Here is a 20,956-nt window from a genome sequence, read left to right on the forward strand (position 1 = left end):
GTTCTAAGAAATAAACCTGAATCCTCTTCAGACCAGGTGTGCACTTTGAGTTAAGATAACTTTGAGTTATCTTAAACTGTTTTCAACATCATGGCAAATTCAAATGTATGGTATATAATTTATTAAATAAATATAAATTAAATTTTTTGACAAAAGTCATAGAAATGTTATAAGAAAATAAAATATATTTAAAATAGTAATTTTCTATGTATATCATAAAATGCTAGAAATAAATTATTAGAAAAGGTATAATGAGTTGTTTACATATTTGTTTAGAAAGGTTAGGATGCAAAACAATCAATACACTTATTAAGCATAGTACAATGCCTATTTGTAGTGTTTATCTATGTGTAGATCTTCTAAAGGGAAGTTAATAGAGGTACAATGTGCTATCATTTAATAATAGCAGCAAAAGCAGCAGTAGAATGTGTTAATATTACTTAGATGATTTGCTTTTTCTAGCAACTGATTACTTTATGGAGACTGCAACAATGCACTGCTTAGTTTTCCCCATTTTAAATTTTCTCCATCTATTCTTCATTTTTAGAAAATAATGCTTTTCCTAATAATGTATTTGATTTTGTTTTTATTTTTCAATATTTTTGCTTTTTTTTCTTTGGCCACATGCAGCCCAAACACTTTGGGTTACTCCTGGCTCTGCACTCAGAAATCTCTGCTGGCAGACTTGGGGGACCATGTGGAATACCAGAGATTGAACTCAGGTTGGCAGTGTGCAAGGCAAATGCCCTATGTGCTGGGCTAGCTCTTTGGTTTCTGATTTTGCTTTTAAACGATATCACAATGTAGCTCCAACTTATCTCAACAGAATCATGGATCTCAATTCTCAACTTTGTCAGCCATTATTTCCACCTTCTCTTCTACTTTTTTTTTTATAACTTAAGCTTCATACTTTCTTAACAAAGTTGGCTCTTTTACTATTTATAACAGTGATTAGTTCTGCAAGACACTAATTGTAAACATTTTGGAGTCAGGGACTACTTCTGATAGAAATTGGTATCCATAGGACTTCATATAAAATAAAGTCTGGGGATATGCTCTTGAAGAATATGTCTACTTAATTCAAGTGAAGTTAAACACTAAGGGGTCATTTAATATGGGATTTAATTAAGTTGTTCAAATTATTAATATTAATATTGGTAAACTTGCTTCTACCCAGATGAGGTAAAAGAATAAAGCAAGTATCACTCAGAGAGAAGAAAAAATTAAGCTCACAAAACACGTTCTGAGAGAAAGTTTTTATGCAAAGAAGCACAAATGCATGAAATGACCTCTTACCAAGGCTTAGGAGAGATATAACAGTAAAATGATCTTGACTGGGATGGGAGAAAGTGTGTTGGAGGAAGTAGTTCTCTAGTGTTCCATTCTTTTCCTTTCTCCATTTACCATATCAGGCATGGGAAGAGCTATGCCTGCTAGTGTGTCCTCCAATATGTAGTATTTTGAGCAAGCAAAAAAAGGACATTTGTTTTCAATAACTCCTTGTTTTTCATATTAAGATTTTTCACTTACATCTTCTTGGATTCTGGGAGGTAGGAAAAATTATAATTTCCTAGGCAGATAAATCTCTCCACCTTTGTTCTTAGTTTATTAGCTTATAATATTGAAAGTATTACTTTGCATTTTATTTATCTACAACTTGAGAATTAGAATCACTCTTATGAAACGCTATTTATTTAGTATTCAATCATTTGTTTATCCCATTACTTGAATATTAGCTTTAGAATAATAAACATTAGTGTGACTATGAATATAGAACAAAATAATCAAGGTCCATCTCATATAAATTATACACTGCAATTAATAATATTAATTTTTGGTTTTTATGTTAGAGCCATACCCAGAAAAGCTAAAGGGTAACTCTTATTCTGTGCTCAGAAATCACTCTTGGTAGTCTAGGGGACCATATGGGATGCCAGGGCTTGAACCCAGATTGGTTATGTGCAAGAAAATTACCCTACCCATTAAGCTATAGCTCCAGCTCCAAAACTTTGTCTTTAATCTGTTTTTGGTGGTGGCACAGCTGACAGACTACTCAGGAATTACTCCTGGTAGTGTTTAGGGGACCATTAGGGATGTTAGGAATCAAACCTGGGTCAGCTGTGAGCAAGGGCAAGAGCCTTACCCACTGTACTATCTCTCCAGCCCCTATAAAATCATAGGTAGTAAATGCCTGCCTGACACAGAGCCTGAAATTTAGTATATGCCTAATAAATGTTATGTTGTACCCCTGTATTCTTCTCTTATCTTTCCTGCACACATTCCATGCCACTGTTGTCCATGGACCCCAGGGAATCTTTCAACAAAGGTTTCTAATTTCTTTCCCAGCCTAATGTATTGAGACAAGATTTGGATGAGCAGCCAAATGTAGAATTTCTCTTGGGAAACTACAATGACTTTGTGCAGCTGCAGAGAAGAGGCTTTATATATATATAATATTATATTATATATAGGACCCCATTTAAATCACATCATCCAGGATTCAAATCCATAGTGAATGAAGATAGGACCAAAAAATATAGCAAGAATTTTAAGAAAAAACAATCAAAAATTAAAGCAAACAAAGAAACAAGAACTAAACTAATTGTAACCTAAAACTTTCTTTTTATTAATATAGTGATAGGGCATCTTTCTTAGAGTTCTGATCCCTACAGCAAAGAGTACATTAGTATGATTTTTATTTAATGAAATATAAATCCAAGTGGATAAAGATTTACCCAAATGTACCACTAAATATATTTTAATTTGTTTATGTTTATTTTCCAATAACATAACTGACTATACCTGGCTTAATAAAAAGTTTCTTAGAAAGATGCCAGGTTCAGAGGGATATTGTGCTGTGATTATTTGTTTGTCATCAAAGTATATATTTTTCCATCCAATGTACTATTTACTTTCTTAATATTTTCTATTTTTTATTATTTGTTACAAGTACAAAAAGTTTCTTCCCATAAAATACATTGCTATAGCTCCTAATACTGTTCTGTACTCCCTTATTTCCCGAGTTTTGTCTATTTCTTTTCTTTGAGGGTCCACTTTATAGAAGTCTGCTATTAGCACATTAAATCTTTTTTAAGGTATTTTGTAAAAAATTCTTTTATCAATATTTTAATAAAAATAAAGTTTTATGGGGCTGGAGCATAGGCAGCAGTAGAGCATGTACTTTGCATGCTGCTGACCCAGGACGGACCTGGGTTTGATCTCCGGTGTCCCATATTGTCCCCCTAGCCAGGAGCGATTTCTGAGAGCAGAGCTAGGAGAAACAGTGAGCGTCACCGGGTGTGGCCCAAAATCCAAAAAGAAAAATAAAGTTTTGGGTTACTTTTAGTTCATTTTAATTTCTTCATTTGCTTTAATTTTTGTTCTTAGAATTCTTTTTCTCTGGATTTATTTTTCAGGTTCCAGACATTGGAAATTTCATTATATCTTCAAATTAATTATAAAAGTTATACATTATTATTATTTTGCTTATTTTGTTTTGTTTTGGTCTTTGGGGCCCAGACCCAGCGGTGGTGTTCAGGGCTTATTCCTGACTCTGCTCTCAGAAATAGTTTGTGGCAGGTTCGAGGGACCATAAGGATGCTGGGAATGGAACCCATTTTAGTTCTGGATCGGCTGCATGCAAGACAAATGCTCTACCACTGTGTTACTTGTGCTATCGCTCTGGCCCAAGAGTTATACATTATTATTATTATCCTTATTTTTTCATATTACAACATTCAAATACAGATTTTTTTCCCCTTAGGCCTACTTGTAACTGAAGTTCTTAGATTTTGAGGTCTAAGTAAGCATTTATTAGCTCCATTTTTACTCCAACAATGAGAGAAGGCTCCAAGATGGACTTAGACTAGAGGATGGGAAGTTTCTGAGTCTAAACTATCATTAGATAATACAGAAATCTTATGAGAACCAAGCCAGTAGGAGAGAAGTATGATAAAAAATAATTAATGTGGGTACAAAATTCCATAATCCGTTGTCGACCAACTCTCTAGATCAGAGGGTCAATGAGTAGAATTTCAATCTAATCATAGGACAGGACTGGTGTACAAGCAAAAAAGCATACTTTATATTTTGCTTGCATAAGGCTTTAAATTTGACTAAGTTTTACTCATTATGAAAGGGAAATCTCTATTTATGCTATCATTTCAGATATAAGTCTTAATTTGAATCCATATTCCAAATGTACTCAAACTAAAATTTAACCAAATATCTAAATACCCTATTGACTATTTAAATTGACACTTGAATTCAGCTATCATAGTCATAGTAAATGGAAGTCAGCAAAAAGAATCCTTAATGTCTATTGAAATATATATTGAAAAGAATAGGTAATAACTGAATAAAAAACACATGAACTCTGTAAATTTAAAAGTAGAGCTTAAACACAATTCTCCATAGGCTGGTGCACATAAAGGAGGATTTTCTTTATGCTTTCCATAAAGTGGAGTTATTTTACTTACTATTTTGAAGACACAAAGTTAGAAGAGGGCTTACCTAAACAATCAGTTAACTTCAGTTCATTTATCACTGTATGTTCAAACTTGGAGAAAGCAATGAAAGAGAAAATCAGAGACAGTCTTGTTCTCCCCAATGTCTATTATTTTTGAATAGACAGTCCAGAAAGGAATAGTTTGAAGACTTTTATTGTACCAACAGAAAATTTCATATTATAAATATCAACATATGGTATGGCAAGGAGAGAGGAGGTTGAAATTAAAATCATGTGACCTTGGGTAAGTCATTTAAAATTACTGAATTTTATACTTAATTTACTAAACAAATAAGAAGTATTTATTTATTTATTGTTTGTTTGTTTGCTTTTTTGGGTCACACCCAGCAATGCTCAGGGTTACTCCTGGGTCTGCGCTCAGAAATGGCTTCTGTCAGGGTTAGGGGACCATATAGGATTCAGAGAATCTAACTAGGTTCCCTCTGGGTTTTTGTGTGTAAGGCAAATACCCTACCGCTGTGTTATTGTTCTGGCTCTCAAATGTAGTTTGGATAGGGTATAACCAGGTGTGTTTTAGTCCCCAGAAAATCTCTACTACATGTGAAGGAAATTAAAAAGAAGCGTATATGTATTTTTCAAACTTTCAGAGATGAAATTATAATAGCTTTCCCTAAAGGACAGTGAATTTCTTTAATCTTATAGACAAACTTATTAAGCTATTTTGTTGTTATTGTTGTTTGCTTGTTTTTGTTTTAAGGTCACACTTTGTTTTTGTTTGAGGGCAGAGTTCTAGGGTTACTCCTGGGTCAGGAATCACTTATGGCAGGCTCAGGGAACTATATGGGATGCTGGGAACCAAACCTGCGTGGGCACAACAAAAGCCCTACTGACTGTACTTTGCTCAAGTCCTTTATTTGTCTTTAAACATTGACACAAAAATTGATCCATAAATAATGAATATCTTGAAAGCATATTCTGCTGTTGTCTCGGGCGTTGGGAAAGTTCTGAGAGGGTGTGTGTGCTGCTGCCTGGGAGGCTGCTTGCCTGGGCGCCATATTGTCAGCTTGCCAGCAGGCCAATTTGCCTAACTATTAGCCTGACGTCACAGCAAATCCCAATTATAGAGAGAGCCTGACTCCTTCTTGCCTAACTGCCTGCTAGCCTTCCTCCTGCTTGCTGCTATTCTGGGTTTTGTGTCTTGCTTGCTCTCTCCCCCACCCCTCTCCTTCCCTTTCTCCCCTATCTATCTATCTCTCCCTCTCTATCACCTCTCTTCTCTCTCACTCCTTTTTCGTCCCTTTATCCCCCTTTCTCTTTCATCTCTCTCCCCCTTTTTCTCCCTTTCTCATCTCTCTCACCTTTCTCTCCCTCTCTTCCCCACCTCTTTCTCACTCTCTCTCAAAGTCAGTGGACTCAATAAATGTTGGATAACCCTGCCTCTGACCCTTTCACATGGGGATTGCTTAACACCATTTTTGGGGAATGGATTAGCCCCTAATATTGGGGGTTTCTGAATTTCACTGTTCTCTGATTTTGTCCTATTAGTTATTGCCATTCTTCTTTTACTGTTCCAGAGGATTCAAGTGATTTCTTTTTTTCATCTCCCAAAGTCTTTAATTCTGCTTTTAGTGTCATAGTTTCTACTATCATATGTTCTTGTGTTTTATTGGCTATCCATTCCATTGATTTTTAGGAGCTCAAACATCCTCAACATTTCCTTTCTAAAGTCCTTATCAGATAGGTCATATAACTATACTTCTGGCTCAGTCCTCAAGGCTACATCTTTATTTACTAAGTTTGGTAGAGTTCCATGTTGCTTTCCCAATGAGTGTTTTTTGTCCATTGTATGGCTAGGTAACAAGAATTAAAATGTCAGAGTATCTGTCTCTGTGAGATATGATAACATGAAAAAAATGTGCATTTATATTACTATGCAAGCACTTATTGTTGTGTTTGGGGAGTCCTAACTTGGAGGCAAACAAAAGAGCACAGTTCTTCTAAGAAAAACAGAAATCAGGTTTTATTGTTACTCAGTTATATTTCTATTTTATTAAAAGTGTCAGTAAATTTAACTACACAAAAATTCAAATACTACTAAAAGAGTTGGAATCTTCAAATATTAACTGACTTAAAGGAGCTTTGAATTTAGAATGTCATTGGAGGAATTAAAATTAATATATACATTTAAATTAAAGTGATATAATACATGAAACTTTTATAGTGATAATAACGTTAAAGAGAAGACATCCAAATAATTAAAACAGAAGAATTATATAGAAGTGTACTGATTTAGGGGCTAGAGCAGTGGAGCAAGTGATAGGGCCTTTGCTTTGCATGCACTAGCCTAAGAAGGACTGCAGTTTGATCCCTCGGCGTCCCATATGGTCCCCAAGCCAGGAAAGATTTCTGAGTGCATAGCCAGCAGTAACCCCTGAGCATCACTGGGTGTGGCCCCCCTCAAAAATAGAAGTCTAAAATCCAAATACAAATATGTTTGTAATCAGGGTGTTTAAACTAAAAATATTTAAAAATCAAGCACTATTGAATAAGAAATGAATCAAAGTAAAACATGAAAGGTCTCTACAAAACCAACAGAAAATTTTAGTAATCTAGAACTGTCAACAAAGACTAGAGAGAGCGCAACTTTCTATCATCTTTTACAGCAATGCACTCTTGTGTTAAAGATTGATCCTGCCAAATGAAAGAATTCACTCCTCGATTAAAATGACGCTATCTATTAGTTACTGCACAGCACACATAGGTGGAGAGGCAGGCAGCCTTCTGAGTGGCCTAAATGCACACTACAAGAAACTATAAAATTGGAGCAATTTGCTGTAATTTAGAAAGAAGAATGAGTGAGTGAATGCATGCACGGCAGAAAATTATATATTTTATTTGAAGGTAAGATTGCACATCTCTAATCAAGGCTTAAAATCTGAATTAGAATAAATTGTGCCATAATTATTTTCTTAGAAGAGAACAAAGAAGTTTTAAAGCACCTAATATTCCCCCTTTGAAGCTTTCTAAATGAAGACACTCACTTTGCAGTAAATGCATGGCTTTATTTGCCTTTGTCTCATAAAGACACCAGGTTCACATAGCCCAATCCTAGCCTTTTACATTAAAAGCTCTGATGAGCACTTACTCTTTCCAGCATAATTTTTGCATTGATTTTGGTCTCTCTGACCTTCAATCCTTTAATTAAGCAGTAAAAAAAGCTACTGGTGATAATTATTTACTTAAAATTAAGAGTTGTTTACAAATGTACTTGAGACTGGCATGCACATACGTATTTATGTATACATATTTGTATGTGTGTGTGTGTGTACGTATTTTGTGAACAGGGATGAATATTGATGTGGTAGAAAAACTCAGTGTATAAAAATTGTTTATTTCTATTTAAATCTTGAGAATTTTCTTTTAAAAAATATGATCTTTATTCTCAGGAAAATAATCAATTTTCATAGTAGAAGTACCAAAAACAATCTTTCTATATGCATCAATATAAATATTATTATTCCAAGTCTTTTATATGTTTCCAAAAGTTGATTTGTAATATACTATAATTTATTTGCCATAATGCCATGGATTATATTTTCTATTCTAGGAATAAAAGCAAACTAGTATGTAGGGGTTGAGGTATTTTTTTGTTTGCTTGTTTTATTATCTATCATATAGCAACTGTATCTTATAATCAAAATCTGCCAGTAACTTAAGACAAATTATTATGAATTTTAGCATGACTGCTATTACAAAATTCACCTCCACCTTTCATCTAATTCTACCTAAATAATTTCACTCTCTTTGGGTCATTGGGAATCAGAGAAGTGGTTTACTCTCATTTCCTTCATATCATTCCACATACTTAAATATTGATTAATAGTTGTGGCACAAACCTAGGAGTGGGGTTAGAACTCAAGACCTTCACAACTGAACTAAGTTCAAGCTATAACAAAGCTACTACACTATAATAATTATTGTATCATTGATGTGTTTTAAGATGCTATGTGCAAAATAATCATCATAATTGCATGTAACTCCAATTCTCACAGCTACACATCACCCAGGTATTCCATAATCTTTGCATCTCAAATGAAACCAATAAGCCTGAAAATTTGCTGACAATAAAATTGCTGCTGGGTGATGAAGCTCAAATACTTAAACATGACACAACCCTGAGATCATTGAGATTAAGGGAGACTAGTATTACTATCCACAACATAATAAAAATTAACAAGCAAAATCTGAGGAGATATATGGCATAAAATCAGCAATGTCGTCATCAATATTCTATTTCTACATTGCAATAATCCTGCTTATAGATATTTTAATTTAAATAATTTAATTATTATATAGCATGATGCAGAAAGCAAATGATATGTGATCACAAACCGAAAAGTAGCAATGAAAATATCAGTATTATTTAAAACTAATGGCCTATCATTACAATAGGTCATTAGACCTATCATTAGAATGATAGATCATTAGTTTTAAAAACAAAGCATGTTTTAATTTTATATAAATAATAATGCATATAAAATATTGATATTTATGTTAAAATACTTTAAATTCTTTCTCATTCCTTAAGGAGGAAATATTCAGAACCACTAAGATGGCAGTTAAATATCCTTCAAGATTTAGTTCTCCTTCTACATCCCTAAAATCCACATAATAGTGTAAATAAAATTCAGTGAGTTGTGATGTGAACATTTCAGACAGGAACATTAGGTTACAATTCTGTGTGAATTTGTGAATGATTAACCATTATTATTATTGTTAGATCACTTGCATTTATATGCAGGAAAAGAAAATGCAGGGGTCATAGTGGAATGGGGACCCCTCTTAGGTAGACTGGTCTTAGTATTCACGCTCTGGACCCTAGACCCCAGCAACTTTTCTTTTCTTTCTGTCTAGCTGAATGTATTTCCCTGGGCAGATGTACTGTCTTGTAGTTTTCCATTTGAAGTGATTCTCCACATTTTGTTTTCATGTCAGAAATTCCTATTTAGTTCAATGCTTATTTCCTTTTTCTTGGGACAGTTTTCTGAACTACCATTTTTTAATAATTAAAGATAAATTCACTATATAATTAAAAAACCACTATTTTTACATTTTATTTATTTTCTTTTAAATTAATTTATTATGTTTTTATTTGTGAGCGTGTACATTGTTCTCTTTCATTACTAATTTGTCAACTAAAAGACTTAACTTTTACTTTATCTACTTTAAGAGAATATGTCTCTTAGTCTACTAAAACACTAAAAAGTAGTGTTGCTTACCCTGTGATTTGCTAGGAAGCTCAAAAGTTAATACAATGGAGAACAAGATTAGTGATCGTTGAAGAAAAGAATGAACACATACAGAAACACATATATACTAAATCACCATGAAATAATGTGTATTTACAGCATAAAGTTGTTTAACCAGAATGGCAACTGAAATTTTAACCGGGAAATATTTGTTTTCTTTTTAATTTCACATTTTATATTTTGCATAGAAACATATTTCTCTGTATTTTGATGACTAATGAATTCCTATTTTGCTCTATATCAATATAAATAAAGTCCTGTGATTTATTGTTAAGCACATTTTAGACAAGTAGTGACTACCCTATAAATCTTCTTATTATGTTTTAATATGAATTTATAATAAATGTGGTAAAATATTTCTAAAGGAGGACATATTTTTTTTCATTTCTAAGGCATAAAGAAATGGTTAAGATATTCTGAGACTCTCATGTCTTAGAAATATTCCCAAGACAGTGGAACACACTTATTCTTCTGGATGTGGGAAAAATTTAATTTGTAAACCTCTCATTCCCCAATTTACAGATGCTGCCTCTGGTGCTTGATAGAATTGTATTTGTGATTTTCACTGAGCAATGACACAAACAGGAAACATCTGCTGACCACTTTCTTTGTTAATGGCACTATTTGCAATGAATGTCCTTTGTGAATAAATTGAGAGCAGATCAGGTGGCCATTTTCAGCTTTAATGCATTCACCCAAATCCACAATTTCTACAAGACCCGTGAAAGAGTTGAAGTTCTAACATTTTGCTCAGTTTATTTATTAAATAACTAAATTTAGATTTTGAAGATACATTAAGCCATGTACAAGTGTAAATATTTAAAAATACTGTATACATACAAATATATACAAATGAATATATTATTTTATCTTCAAAGGAAAGTGACTTTTACTTGTATCTCCAATTATCACAAACAACTTAAAAATAATAGTCATTTATTCAAAAACTATTGAATTCAAGATTTTAATACATTTTACTTTATAATTATTTTAACATAACAGAGAAAATCTTATATAAGCACTGTTAGTACTGTGCTGTAAATTTTCCATCATTTTATTTTGAAGATTCATGATGTCATTAACATACAATTAAAGCTTTCATATATTTAACTCTAAATTAAATTAAATTTGATGAGGTGGTTGCAATAGTATTAACTTTTATGATAATTTGCTGCACCTTTACCTCAGCAAAAAACCTTGACCTTTCACTTATGTCATTTCTTTTTGTTTTTTCTTTTTTGGGATTTTTATTGGGGTCACACCCGGCAGTGCTCAGGGGTTACTCCTGGCTTTATGCTCAGAAATCGCTTCTGGCATGCTCAGGGGACCATATGGGATGCTGGGATTCGAACTACCGACCTTCTGCCTGCAAGGTAAATGCCTTACCTCCATGCCATCTCTCAGGCCCCACTTATGTCATTTTTAACAGGATCCTTCCTACAACTATTTCTACACATAGTACTTGACAATCTCAGTAAGTTTGTCATTATTTGATAATCTCTACTTCTTTGTTTCCATATACATAGCAAATGAGTAGAATCATTTGAGATTTCTTCTTTTTCCTGACAAATTTAATTATATATGTTGTTCTTCAGTTCAATTCAAGTTGTAGCAAAGTATAAGATATTACCCTTTCCTTTTTTTTTTATGCGGTCATAAATCACTCCTGGCTTGGAGGACCAAATGGGACGCCAGGGATCAAACCCAGGTCGGTCCTGTTCAGCCTTGTGCAAATCAAAAGCCCTACTGCTCTGCTTTCGCTCTGGCCCCAGATGTCAGCCTTTCTTTACTGAAAAATATTTTATTGTTTACATAAGTATATATAAGTATATACTTACATATATGTATGTATGTTATGTATAAATACTTATATTAGCATTTTATATATAAGTATATCTATACACCATGATTCCTTTAACCAATCTCTTTTCTTAAGACATTTGGATTGTTTCTACTTACTAGCTATTTTAAACTGCAGTGAACACAAATGCACACATGTTCTTAAACTAATGTTTTTGTGCTCTTAGATGTTAAGAAGTGGATTAACAGAGTCATATGGAACCTCTTTTTTTACTATTTTGGAGACATCTCTTTACTGTTTTTCATAAAGACTGAACCAGATGACATTTCCAACAACTATGAATGAGTCTTTATTTTCACCACCTCATAAATACTTGATATTTCTAAATATTTCTAATATGCCATTATCACTGGTGAAAGATATTACATGGAAGTTTTGATTTGCATTTCAGCTCACTGTTTGTATGTAGAAATACAACTGACTTTTTGTGTTGATTTTTTTAGTATGCTTCTTTAATTTCTTGCTTGATCATTTTTATTTTTACAGTAGAGATTATAGAATTTCTATTACTTTTTTTTTTTTTTTTTGGTTTTTGGTTTATGGGTGGCGCTCAGGCGTTACTCCTGGCTATGTGCTCAGAAATAGCTCCTGGCAGGCACGGGGGACCATATGGGATGCCAGGATTCGAACCAATCACCTTAAGTCCTGGATCGGTTGCTTGCAAGGTAAACACCGCTGTGCTATTTCTCCGGCCCCGAATTTCTATTACTTCTACTTTAGTGGATGATTTGTGTACCGTGTCTTTGCAGTCACTGATTTTAAGTTCAGCTTTATACAAATTGCTGCAGATATTTGCTACTGTTAGCTTTAAATCTTCATTTTTATTAAAATATTTTTCTTTTCATTTTTATCAAGACTATTGAGTATAATACATACTACCTATTGTCTACATAATATATTGAGTATAATATATACTAAACCTAGTCCAATGATTTCTTTTGCAGCTCATTTGTTGTTCTAAACTTCGTTTCAGGATCTGTAGAAAGATCTGATAGAGTTAAAATTCTTTCTGTACTTCAGTCATTTCAGTCAGGTAAAAATTTACCTGAATTTCTTCCCTTTTTCATTATTTCTAGTGTTCTATGGGAGCAAAGAATGGAGAGTTAGTAGTCCCTAACAACAGTTCAACAACAGTTCAACACTTACCTTTGTTGGTGGTGGAAAGGGGGCAAAGTTTACTAGTGTCTCCAAACAAAAGTACCTCTGAGGTCTACTTTGGCTCTCTTATAGGGTTTAGTGAATGGCAGAAGCTCTCACAATTATTAGATCAGGAACCCAGAACCAACATTTCTCCTATACAGGTTTGGGGGTACCTGCATAGTCTGGCTCTGTTCCCTCAGGATTAACCTGAAGTCTTTTGGAACATGATGCAGATTTTCTGGCACCTCTGTAATTCAGCTGGAATCCCTTCCCACTTTAAGGATAGGGGGTCACTATGAAGTTTCTTTTAAGAGTTACTATCACTGGAATTAAACAGCGGTATAATTGATCTTATGGTTGCAGATATACTAACTATCTAGGGTGGGTATACAGGAGACAACTATCCAGGCAGCTCTGAGATGGGTGTCACCTGTGCAGACCTACTCTTCAACATGGAGCCAGGAGGAAATATCTTTTACTTCTAGCTTGGTATTTAAATTTAAAACTTAATTAATCATACTTCCATGTAATTAAAAAATACTATATAAAAGATTTAGTGTTTTATTTGGGGGAGGTATTTTTAAGGTTACACCTGGCTCTGTGCTCAGAAATCACTCCTGGCAGGCTCTGGGGACATTATGGGATGCCAGAAATAGAACCGGGTCCTTCCTGTGTTGGCCACGTGCAAGGCAAACACACTACTGCTGTGCTATCGCTCTGGCCCCCAGATTTAGTGTGATAAATAATAGGATTTTTATTTAAAAATGGATAAATTTGTTATAAATCTCAGCACTATATGTAATTCATCAAGAGTATAAGGGTAGAAAGCTACAGAGTTTGTACAGAAGTAGGTTGTTTGCCTTGCAGGCAGACTCACCAGGTTTCCTCCCTGAACATTGCCTAGAGTGATCCCTGAAAGCATATCCAGGAGTAAACTTGAGCACTGCCAGGCATGGCCAAAACACTCTCCTCACATCAACAAAAGATTTTTTTAAAAAAAGTGTAAGTCTAGAAGCTGCTGATAAAGTTTTAGCATTCAAACACATATCTATAATGTGAAAGGCCCTCCATTTAACACATGGCACTGCACAATCCTTCAATCTTCTACAACTGTAGCCTGCTTGACTGGTAAAAATCACATTGTGAGTCCTAATAACCCCTGAATATTGCCAGATGATGGCTTTGGTAGCTTCTGACCCCTGATTTTGCTCTAGATAGTAAAAGCTCTGCCAGGAATGAGCATGGGTTCCTGTGCGTGGCATATAAAAACAAATGTTAAGATAACAAACTAAAAAGATGAGAATTTTTTCAAAGTCTTACATGTAAACTTGGAGGTGATAATATTTATGGTGAATCTGTAGTATGAATTAATAAAGTAGACTTACCAGAGAACTTGGAGAGACTAGCTTATTGGGGAGAAGTTAGAGGTAGCATTTATGACACTATTAAGCCATATAGACACAAAAACTGTCTAGTATTGGAAATTCACGTCATTATCTGGATAATTTAATGTAATCTTCCTTAAAGAACGGTGAGACTGAGACTAGTGAACAACCACCAAAAGGAGAAATACTTATTTTATAGAAAGTTTTGTTGAAAAAGAAAAAAAAAAGTGGTCACAGATTTAATGGGCAAAAATGTAAGATTTTGACCTAACTTTTGTGCAATAAGTAGAAGATAAAAAAACTTTAAAAATGCCTTTATAAAGAAAAAAATTCAGAGAAAGTTAGAAACTAGTGACTGTAGCAATTCAATGTATCTGTTCAATGTTTTATAGCTCCAAAGCTGACCACAGTGTCATCATACTAGTTACTAGTGTTTTTATAACATCTATCAAACCTTCATTATTTAGGCCTCTGGTTTTACTATTATTTCTTAAATATTTTTCTTAATTCCCTTTATTGCTTTTGTGCAGTGACTAAGGCCACACAAGCTTTGCTGTGGAGTGGTGCTCACCAGAATTGCACATCTGGTTGTGATGCTACCACTTTTGTCTATGGTGCTGGCAGGGGAGCAGAGGGCCGTTGAGCAGTGCTCCTACATATGTTTACCATATTTCATTGTGGTCCTCACACATATTCTGGTTAGAGACCTCATGTTAAAAGTCTTTGTGGCATCCATACACGTGTTTGTGAGGGATTCATCATTCCTGACTTCCACACTCATGCATGTTCACTTGGGGTCCTCAGTAGAGTTTACACTCTAGTTTTAGAACACTAATATATCTGGCTAATCACTAAAATAGGAGACTGAGCTCATATTCTTTTTTTTTTTTTTTGGGTCACACCCAGCGGTGCTCAGGGGTTACTCCTGGCTGTCTGCTCAGAAATAGCTCCTGGCAGGCACGGGGGACCATATGGGACACCGGGATTCGGACCAACCACCTTTGGTCCTGGATTGGCTGCTTGCAAGGCAAACACCACTGTGCTATCTCTCTGGGCCCCTGAGCTCATATTCTTAGGCTTTCAAAGGAAGAGGTTTTGTTTCTATTTTTTCTTTTAGCTGTTGAGTCATTGAGGGTCCTGCTGTTGCCTCCTGAAGATGAGATAACTATGGAGCTGGGAGTTGCAGCTTCCTAAACACCATCTTTCTTGGAGACATACTTTTTTTCAGGGGTTTAGATGCATGTGAGTTGTATTCATTTCTACCAATATTTTTTTCCCTAGATTTCACCTAGAAGATGATATAAGAGCTTACATAGTTAACATGCTTAAATGTGACTTCCATAAAAATTCACTTGGTAATTGCAGCTGCTCTTTATGAGGCTATGAGGGAAAAGACATAAAATGTAGCTGTGAAAAATTTGTGTGCACAAACCTTGGAAAATTTGGCTGTGAATCTACTCTGTGAATTACATTCAAAGATTATGACATGAATTCCAACAGCCATCTCAGAAACACCATTGGATATTGAAAAGGAAACATACACACATGCAATCATCATGCACATCTTACAACTTGAAGCGAGTTATTCCCATGATAAAGAATTGTATAATATTTGCTATTCAGTCTCTATATAAGCAAATACTTTCTTTGTACAAATATGTTCTCTATACAAACAAATATTTTCTATCTTAATTCAGAATAAGATTTAATGATTAGATGAGTTAGTGTTCACCTTACGTTCATACGTTCTGATAATTGAAGAATGCAGCTATATTTAAGGTAAAAAATAAACCAAAATATTAGAGACATTTTGTTAAGATGTCATATTTAATGAAAATGGATTTTAAATACAATGGATGGCCTTAAAAATGGTCATGCAGATACACAAAAAAAGGAAGAGCTAAGGCATGTGACCACAGAGACAGAAAACATTAAAGGATCACTAACTTTAACAAATAAACATCAGTAACAAAATAAGACAAGGGATTTTTTTTCCTAGTACCTTTAGTGAGAGCACAGCCTTATTATGTACATTGGCTTTGGGTGGCCAATTATCTGAATTCTAGGAAAAAATATTTTATTAGTTCTAAGCCATACCCCCATTTTATGATATTTATTATAACAGCCTGAGGGAACTATAATGAAAATAATACAATAGTTATTATTAGAAACATGTAAAATGATATAAAGTTATAATTGATCTTGAAATAATGTTTTTACTAATTTCAAGAAGTCAAAGTTATTCAAACTTTTCATGTGGAAATACAATAAATTATATAACTAAGATTTACATGGCATTACATTTAGTTCTGGAGAGGCCTCTAGTTTGTTCATTTTAAACAGTGACTTGCTAAAATAACAAAGCTAATCCTCTAAATCATACATCATGCTACTTCTCTTTACAGATCAAACTCTTTCCTCTGTCTGTATTGAATTTAAAATAAGCCGTCACTCTTCGCTCAAAAATAAGCTAAGTCATTGACCCTGATTTATCCATATAACTTCCTCTCACCATGGTGCTAAATTGTAGGTATTGATGCAAGAGTACATTAACATTCTCTCTTAATGACACACATATGAATACATACACAGTCCACACTGTTACATGCATTTGACTTCATCCATCTGCATAAAACCACATGCTCACTTCTTGTATATGCACACATTTATACACAGGCATATAGAGAGATGAAAACAGAGCCCATATACTCACATGGAGATACATATACATATATATATATACACACATTTTCTTATATATACACTAAGTATGCTCATACAGAGATAATGCAACTACTCACAATCTATTGATTTATATACACACAAATATATACATACAGATATGTGTGGTTCATATAGTCTTCTGAACTTTATGTACTTTCTTGTACTTAGTTACTCTGTACTCATGCTTAATGTCTCTATACAGAAACCACTCAGTAATATTATCTTTCCACAAGTACCACTTCTCTAAGGCCTAGAGACTCATAGTAATTGGATCTGTAGAAAGGCTTTTGCAACCAACTTGCTTCCCAAAGGTGGAATGTACAATACAACCCCTGCTGAATGGCCCATGGTAAATAAACTCTTTTCAAAGTTGTATCATAACATATTCTATTTTTTTTTAAAGCTGAACAAAACTTTAATCTGTCTACCAATAATTCCTAGCTGACCGGTCAGGATCATCTCTACAAAGAGACAAACCCCACCCAAAGTCATACTGGATGTATTCCTATACATGTTAGAGAAATGTTGGCACTTAGTGTTTCAAACTTTAGCAAAACAGCATTGAATACTGAGAGAATGATAAAGAATAAAGTAGAAAAAAGAAATTCACAAAAAGTAATTTTAATAAATCATTTGAGAAATATAGAGGGCAGCAGAGTGACAAATGAGGAAGTCTTTAGAAAACTGTAAACTAACTGCAATTACTATTTAAGTGAGGTAAATACAAGTAATAGGTAATGAATAATAGCAAGTCTTTTGAGGCTCCATATGATTCAACAATTTCACATCTTAGCATTTATTGTCAAATCAGCAAAATATTAGGTAAAAGTTAAATTCACACCCATTGCTTTGCAATACTGACGAAAAGGCCAAATATATAAATAATCCACATACCAAAAAAAACTGTGATATACATAAATAATGAAATACTATGCAGCTTTAAGAAATTAAAAAATCTTTGGCCAGGAGTAATCTTGATATAATTTGAATAAAAATGGAATATAGCATGCTAAGTGAAATAAATCAGGAAAGATAAATGCCATCTGAACCCAATCACATATGGTATATAGAGAAACAAAATAAGGGAATAGACAGTAATAAGTAATAACAAACCTCTTGATTTGGGTTTAAAATACACAGATTACCAAATAGAAGAGAAAAGTATTGCGGGAGATGATAAAAAAGACAAAAAATAGTCTAAGTGGTTACATTGCTGGTTCAAAATTATGCTAACTATACACCAGAAACATAAATGTTGGCATATTGTAAACAAAATTATATAAACTTTAAAATATTAAAAATATGTTGAAGGCAGGAAATGTTTATGGGTGAATGGCCGTGTACATTGTAAGACTGAATCCCAATCATAAACAATTTTGTGATCATGTGTTTAAATAGAACAAACAAAAAGATAAAGCAAGTACTTTATACTCCCCTTTAACACTTTTATTTTACTTTATTTTAACAGTTCTAATTTTTTTCTTTGTCCTACTAAAATTAACCAGGAAACTAATCAACTAAAGAATTAGTTGCTTATTAATATCTGCACATTGTAAAAAAGCTTTAGCTAATCTCACTACTGAGATGTGTATATTTCCAAGTCCATACACTTTTTACATTCATAGCTTTTTATATCCATCTTCCCTCTAAAAGATTTTGAATAGGGATAGAAATAGAAATCTCTGCTGCACTACTTATTTACTTATCAACTATATGGTATAACTATACTAAATATTAAAGACAAAAATTTAATAAATATGATCACCTAAGGTTATCTAATTTGTTTTCTCCAATTATTTGAATTCACTTTGTATTTCAATCCACCTTAAATTATTTGCATGCCAATTGCATTATTCATGCACATTTCAGATATTGATCCAAACTTTTGAGTTTCCTACCTTGTGCTTACTAATAGTCTGTACTGTCATATTTTAACGCAGTGTTTAATATCATTTGTTTTAAATTCTCATATTTACTAAGATAATATGTCTATGTTTCAGCAGAATTTTCTTTACTACTATTGAATATAAAATAATATTTATATTTATGGTATTCCTTAGGTAACAAAATGATAAAATAAGAAATATTTTACATTATTTCTGTGGATTTCTTTGAATTTCAGAACATATTTTCTTAAATAGAACATACAATTTCCTAAAACTGATTTCTAGAGGGGCCGGAGAGAGTGCAAGCGGTAAGGCGTTTGCCTTGTGCGCTGCCAACCTGGGATGTACCTAGGTTTGATCCCCAGCATCCCATATGGTCCCTCGAGCCTGCCAGTAGCGATTTCTGAGTACAGAGCCAAGAGCAAGCCCTGAGCACTGTCGGGTGTGACTCCCCAAATAAACAAAAATATAATATAAACAAACAAACAAAAGTTTTATAGAGAGATGACTGTAAAACAGTCTAAGACCAGTGATAAAGGAAACATAGCACAAATAAAAGATAAATTTAAATTTGCTTTTGTTATGCCAAAATTACCTGGAACAGCTCATAAAAACAGAGCCTGAAGTAGTTCTTGAGCACCGCCAAGGTATAGCCCAAACTTACAAAAGAAGAAAATAAACAAAATAAGCAAATTCCCAAATAAGGAAAAAATGAGGAAATGTGAGTGTTTGATTATGTTATTCAAGATAGTTAATAGGCTTATTTTATATTTTATAGGCTTTATAGATTTATACAGCACCTTTGTTCAGTAAGCTGTGAATATTATCCACTGAAGATAATTTTATTGCTAATTTTAAGCAATGGATATATTACAACATATTAAATATTATAAACTTAATGGGATTGTTCATAGTTCCATGAAGATTTAAAAAATAGACCATACATTTAAATTTGAAGCAAAACTAGCCAAATAACTTTTATAATTATCGTTTTTCTGTGGCATTCTTCCTATTGTTTAGGCATACTTTAAGGCACAGGGAACTAGAGAGTGAAACCAATAAAGTAACTGAATTTAAAGAGCTTACATATTTCTGCAGGAAAAAATTTACCATAAGGAAGTAAATATACAGTAAATAAGGTTGGGGCATAAAAAGTGCTGGCACAGAAGTATGGTCTGTTTTAAAAGAGGGATTTGAGAAATGGCTCTCAAATAACGTGGTTAAACATAAACTTAAAGAGGCAAGATCTATGAGGATTGTTTGGGGATAGGAATATGTCATTTCATGCCATTTTAGATGATTTTGGGGGAAAACGCAAACTTGAAGTTAAGAAATATTTGGCATTTTAAGAACATGCATGGACAGCTCTGCACCTGCAATAGAACAGGTGGAAAACACAAGGAGTCCAAATAGGATGCAGCACAAGCGAAGATAAGGTACTGTACAAGTAAGTGTACTAGCACTATTTAAATCTCTACATTTTCAATCCAAGTGATGTCAGAGAAAAAACCTTCGGAGAAGAGTTGAATTAGCTGAGATACACACACATGCACACACATTTATTTATTCATTTATGTTTACTCCTTGTTTTAATTTATATATTTTATAGGATGAAGGAATAAAGCATAGACAAATTAGTTAAAAGTTAAATACACAGTTAAGATGCACTTTGGTGATGTGGGGAGAAAAGATCTCAGGGAAAAATATCAATGTCTGACAGATGGGGTGTGCTGACTTAAGAAAGCTAGCTATGGTACTACTATTTTATGTTCACTTACTTCAAGATGAGTTTTCTCTTGACTGAAGAGCTACTGGATTGGCTGTTATGGAAAGGTGAAGATGTCATGTTGTTGTTTGTTTTTAATAGTTTTTTGATACCTGGAAATGAAGGCTAAGTTGCTAAAATGTTATCACCATATAGAAAAGAGAAAAATTGCATCATATATGTAATGCTGGAGTTGTCCTTAAAGCATATACAACCACAATGAAGTATTAAAAAATATGCACGGGGCTAGAAAGATAACATGGAGGTAGGGAGTTTGCCTTGCATGGAGAAGGATGGTGGTTCGAATCCTGGCATCCCATATTGTCCCCGAGCCTGCCAGGAACGATTTCTGAGCATAGAGCCAGGAGTAAACCCTGAGCGCTGCTGGGTGTGACCCAAAACCACCCCCCCAAAAAAA

General features: G+C 33.7%; 1 long non-coding RNA gene across 1 annotated transcript in view; it reads left to right on the forward strand.

Moving 5' to 3' along the window:
* The window catches only part of LOC126024097 (uncharacterized), a 451,235-nt gene that overhangs the window by 276,026 nt on the left and 154,253 nt on the right, over positions 1–20,956 (forward strand). The gene's annotated exons all lie outside the window — the stretch shown is intronic.

This window comes from Suncus etruscus, chromosome 12 (assembly GCF_024139225.1).
Source record: "Suncus etruscus isolate mSunEtr1 chromosome 12, mSunEtr1.pri.cur, whole genome shotgun sequence".
Lineage (NCBI taxonomy): Eukaryota > Metazoa > Chordata > Mammalia > Eulipotyphla > Soricidae > Suncus > Suncus etruscus.